Raw genomic sequence first — 6,000 nt, 5'->3', positions numbered from 1 at the left:
CCTGGCTCAGCTTGGACCTGTTTTCCCCTATCTATCTCCCACCAATACGGACTTCTCCGTTTCTCTTGGCTGCCCTGCATTTCCTGCCTGCCTGAGGGACTTTGCACACTCGAAGGCACTCCCTCCCCAGTCTCCTCCTTTAGGTCTCAGTTTAAGCATTATTTCTTTTAGGAAATCTTTGGACTCCTCTGACTAGGTTAGGTTCTCCTGTGACAACCTTCCAGAGTAGCCTGCCTGTCTCCTCTTAATATTCATCACACTTGTAAAACCTTTTCATTTCTGTCTTCCCAACAGATGAGAAACCCTAGGAAAGCAACACTACATCTGTTTGGCTTCCTGCTGAATCGCTAGTGCTTAGCCCAGACGTCGAGTGGGCATGCAACGGTATGTTGGATGGATGGATGGAGGGGTGATGGATGGCAAAGCCAGGGAATTCCCTCTGCCAGGTATGAATGCCACATTTGGGGCATGGCTTCATCTACTCTTTTCTAAGAACTTGATGACCAATTAGCACCAGCTCTAAGCAGCTGAAAGAATTGTGAGATTTAGCTTTGTTGCATTTATTTGCTTTATTAAATTTATTGGGGTGACACTGGTTAATGGGATCATATAGGTTTCAAGTGTACATTTCTATGATACAAGATCTGTATATTATACTGTGTGCCCACCACCCAAAGTCAAATCATCTTCCGTCACCATCCATTAGGCGTCCTTCCCTCCCTCCCCTCGGGCAACCACCACACTGCTGTTTGTGTCCACGAGTTTCAGTTTAATATCCCACATCTGAGTGAAATCATATGGTTCTTAGCTTTTTCTGACTGACTTTATTTCACTTAGCATAATATGTTTAAGGTCCATCCATGTTGTTGCAAATGGCAGTATTTACGGCAAACATCATTTCTTATGGCTGAGTAGTATTCCATTGTATATATCTACCATATCTTCTTCATCCAATCCTCTATCGAAGGACACTTTAGTTGTCTCCATGTCTTGGCCACAGCGAATAATACTGCAATGAACACAGAGGTGCATATATCATCGCAAATACATCTGGTCTAGCAATTACTTCTTACAGATTGTAATAGCTGGGATCGGCATGGTGATGTGACTTTAAATGTCTCCATGAGGTCTTTCTTTCACTGCTCCGCAAGAAACAGGAGCAGATTCCTCTCAGAGAGGGGCCCCGGGTAATGCATTATCTGAGTTACCACTGTTCAATCACGAAGTGCGTGAAGGAGCCACATAATTCATCCAGACGGCAATCACCATGGAGTTATGCAGGTCTCTTATGTAGGTGATGAAACAGCCAAATTCCCTGACAGTGGTGAATTACCCTTCATGTTACTCATCGCGATGCCAAAAGAAGTGTCAAGGCCACAGACATGGAGAATGAGGGGTTCCTCAAACTGCACGAGGAAAAATTTGGTTTGTTTCATTGCTTTCTTTTCATCTTGATCATTCAGGTTTTCAAATGAAATTGCAGGGATGCTAAGCCCAGCCAATGGCTAGGGTGATTCATTTCTACTTTGGCAATGGTGTTAGTGTGGTGGCTTCTGTCCAGGCCGAGCCTGGGCTGGGGACCTTGAGCCTTGCTGTTCCGCCACCATCCCCATGGCTCAGCTGGCACCTCGCATCCTAACAAAGGGTGTGTGACATATGGGATTTTTTTTTCATCTCTACTCAAATAATTCAGCAAATCTCTCTCTTTTTCTCTCAGAGTTAAAATGTTGACCTGATGTAATAAATCTCTGACTTTCACAAAGTCTTGTAGAATGAGAGACGGGCTAACATGTGAATTTGAAATCTGGTGATTATGAAGTGCTTTGAGTGGCCTTGAGAACTGCAGGTAAAACATTAAATTCAACTAATATTCTTGTTTAGTTAAACTTTTTAATGTTTTCAAAAAGCCCTTCATAATATTATGGATAAGTAAATTCTTGGGCCTGACTTCAATTTGAGTCAAATTCCAACTAATAATGTTACACCCATAAACCTTCTCCTTAACAGCCCATAACATTAAACTAAAAACAGGATTCTTAAAGCACACTCTTATGCTGTCTCTTCACGAAATAAGCATTACAGACTTTCAACAGATGTCTTTAATAGACATTGTTATTAAAAAGAATATTACAGAAAATAAATTCAGACTGTTAGTCTAGCACAGTGACTACAGGAATACTGCTGTACATGCAGATAATCACTTCGATGCTTAATTGGGAGGGGAAGAAAATCCTCGGGCACTATTATCTTCTGGTAGTGGCTTGCCACTCGCTTACCTATGCAGCTCATTAGCCCAGATTAGGATTTGTTAGTGCCTTCTCCATGTCATAATCCCCACTTTTCAGGAAATTAAAAGTTGGTCAGAAAAAAGAACTCTAGTTAACAAGCATCAGCCTAAGAGCAAATTCCTTATAAAAAATCTTGGGGGAAAACTTCAGCCCTTGTTCAGCTATGAGTGCCAAGAAAAAAAAAAAAAAGTTTTGTGGTTTCAGGCACTTTTGAGTTTTATAATTTGAAAATAAGTTAGACTTTAAGCCGAAAAAAAGGAAGTTTCAAGTCCATAATATGGATTAATGCCACTGGGATGTTTTGAAGATGACACAAAGCTAATAAGAAGGACTGAACTATTTGCTTGGAAATGGGTTGGGTAGTGCATGATTTTTTTAAAAAACCCAACACACCACTACGTAGGGCCAGCATTGGAGTTTGGTTCCTGCCTTGAGGCCTGCAGTTTGAGAATATTATCCACTCCAGTTAACTAGGTAATAACTGGAATCTACCTGACATCTCTCATTCTAAGGTATTAAACAAAGGGGGGAAAGGCCTGCATTTCGGGACAATGGCTCATCCTTTGGGAGGGCAAGCTCCAATGGAGGTAAGTGAGAGGTCGGTGGCCATTAAGATGACCCTGATATTGTCACTCCCTAGTCACTGAGGAAGAATGTGAAGGAGGGTCTTAACCAAGATTATGTGGCAAGTAAAAGCTGAAGTTCATGTCTTTCCCAGGTGAGGATATATTTGCAGTGTGCTAGGCTGTGGCTGCGTCGTCTTTATTTAGATCCTCTGCGCTCAGGCAGGTCTGGGAGAGTGGGATGAATCAGCACTTATAACAGGCAGTCCTGCCAGGGCCGAGGCTGCGCGGAGGAGCAGGGAGGAGCGTGGGGTTTGAATTAGACAAACATCGACTTGATCCTTCCTCTACAACTTACTGGTTACGAGACTTTGGAAAGTTCCCTGAGCCTCTCTTTATTTATCTGGAAAATGAGACTACAGGAAATATATACCTCATGAGTAGTTTTAGGGGCTGAATAAGGAAGAGAGTAGTAGTAACAATCAATAAACATTAGCTATTATTATTATTCTCAAATCTTGCTTCCCACTTATAAGTTACATTTTAGATGCACCAGATAAAAGGATAGATCTTACCACTTTATATATGCAGGAAATAGCAGGCTATGATCCTTTACTTTTGTCATTTTTTTGAAACTTGACTATAGAGTTAAAGAAGCGGCAATACCATGAGGATTCACGTAGGATTCAGAAAACCTGATTTCTGTTCTACCATCTACAACTTCCACAGACTGCTTAAACCTCTCTGAGCTTCAGGTGTTCTGTTTTTCGAATTTGCAAAGTTGAATGATAAATCTTACCTACCTCACACAGGTCCTGGGAGGACTGAGTGGGAAGACAGATTTGAAAACTATAATGCACTTAGTTAAAACAAAATGGAGTGTTTTTATAATTTTTATCATGCTCAAAGTCACTTCCGATGACAGATTTGTATGTCTATAATTTTTTTTCCTGGAAAGTTTATTCTTATTTGGAACAATTGTTATTTATTACTCATTTATTAATAGAAATAAAATTTAGATGACAGCCTTTTGCTAACAATAAAACAAAACTGGATTCATGGTTCAGTAGTGCTTTTCATGTTCAGCTTTTCTCCTTTGAAAAGTTGAGCCTTCACAATTTGTTGCAGCAAAAGGAAAGACTATATTGCTTAATAGCTGTTCTACTAAAGTTTATCAAATTGTACTTGATGTTCTGACATTTATTGCTTACATAGAATATGTGTTTTCCACCTGGCTTTATAAAGCATGCACACACACACACACACACACACACACACAACCTGCTTTGATCAAAGGGTTCATACTACTATGGTAAGAATAACCAGAGAAATTCAATTTGTCTAAAACTTCAGGACTTCAAGAGCTAATCTTAAGTGACAGAGTTATTGAGAAATTTTGACCAAGAGAAGAACCTTTCGTTAGGAAAAGGTCAAACATTCTGTGTAAACACACTGGCTCCTTCCTCTGGCAAGGTTGTTTATGCTTAGTCATTGGGAAAGTTTCAGCTGAACTTTGATCAACAGGGCTCCATAATTACCGAGCCATTGACTACCGACAGCTTGGCTGGCAAAGGGAAAGCTTGACCGCTTGCAGCATGGATGCCTGAAAGAGTAACTCAAGGGAATGAAGTGCTTTCCTGGGGATGCCATTCCTTTTATTTTATGGTCACGCCTAGCATAGCCCCTTTGATATCAGGTCTGCTCTGCCCAGGAATAAGGAACTTTGAAGGTAGGCGAGGCTCATGATCAGACCCCCATGCATTGTTCAATGCCATCCAAACTTCCAAGTCTCTAGTACACTTATTTTCTGCCAGCCTTTAAGGGAGCAATCAATGCATGTGAAAGTGCGATTACCTCCTTGTCATAAAGTTATTGTCTCTCAGCTCCACACCCACCCTTGGCTTTACAATGCGGGAGCTGAGACTCTGCAAACCAAGTTTCTCCTTTGCCAGCAGCCCCAGGTTAGGTTCTGAAATTGGTGGGCTAATCCTTGAGGGAATCTGCAAGTCTCGAGAGGAAAAGGGACTAACTCCTTCCTGTTGGCTCCTACTGGTTTGAGGTCTGTTTGCCATGGCTAAGAGTACTCGGCAGAAGCAGTTCTTTCCCACAGTAGTGAGTGGATCCAGTACGTAGTCTGCCCAAATCCTGCAGAACCAGCCATGATGTGCACCCCCAGCTCCCAGCACCAGCCGAGCATCACCCCCACCCACTGGTCTGAGTTTTAGCTCCATAGGGCATCTCCTCCAAGCATGTAGATTTTGATAATTCCATCCTCTTCCCTTCTTGCCTCAGCCCTGGAATCATATTGATATCCTCTTTTTACACGTTTAGTTACCTAGCTAACAACTTTATACTTGTCATGAATTCTTTATTTTAAATTATCTCTGTTAAAATAACTGGAATGGCTTCTATATCCTGATTAGACTCTGACTGATATACCAGCTGACAACCTAGATTCACGTGTTAACACTCCCACAATACGTGCTATGCTATAGTAGCTTCCTGCAGACATCTATTGCATTTGTCTGCCAAGAAACCAATCTCTTTATTTTGCAAGCCCCCCAAACTTACTCTTTGTCCATGTAGTTCAGGTAGAACCATCTCTACCCCTTGCTCTGAGAGTAGGCTGGTCACCCAAGTCTAACCAATGAAATTTTTGCATGTCCCAGCCAGAGTGATTGGTTTAGTGGTTGGACATGTGCTCCAGGTGTACTTGAAGTCAGTGTCACCTTCTTAAACTTCCAAATTATATAAGCCAATATATTTCCACTCCTTTAAAAAAGGTAATTTAGCCCTAATCGGTTTGGCTCAGTGGATAGATCATCAGTCTTCGGACTGAAGGGTCCCAGGTTTGATTCCAGTCAAGGGCATGTACCTTTGTTGCGGGCACATTCCCAGTAGGGGGTGTGAAGGAGGCAGCTGATCGATGTTTCTCTCTCATCGATGTTTCTAGCTCTCTATCCCTCTCCCTTCCTCTGTGTAAAAAATCAATAAAATATATTTTAAAAAATAATAAAAAAAGTTAATTTAAATTGTGTGTCACTGTTAACTCTGAAACAAAAGGAATGAAATTTTAACAGTGGTACTTTAACAGAAATTTGGTGGATGTGGGGGTGGGTGGCAGGCTATACTCCATGGCCTTCAGGACA

General features: G+C 41.5%; 1 long non-coding RNA gene across 1 annotated transcript in view; it reads right to left on the bottom strand.

Moving 5' to 3' along the window:
* Positions 1–750: 750 nt before the first annotated feature.
* LOC132235516 (uncharacterized) overlaps positions 751–6,000 on the bottom strand; it is a 114,326-nt gene continuing 109,076 nt past the window's right edge. The window contains exon 5 of the long non-coding RNA XR_009453037.1: positions 751–1,009. This is a non-coding gene — a long non-coding RNA (uncharacterized LOC132235516). The remainder of the gene's footprint in view (positions 1,010–6,000) is intronic.

The sequence above is a fragment of the Myotis daubentonii genome, chromosome 5 (assembly GCF_963259705.1).
Source record: "Myotis daubentonii chromosome 5, mMyoDau2.1, whole genome shotgun sequence".
Lineage (NCBI taxonomy): Eukaryota > Metazoa > Chordata > Mammalia > Chiroptera > Vespertilionidae > Myotis > Myotis daubentonii.
This window is presented reverse-complemented; position numbering and strand designations above follow the sequence as displayed.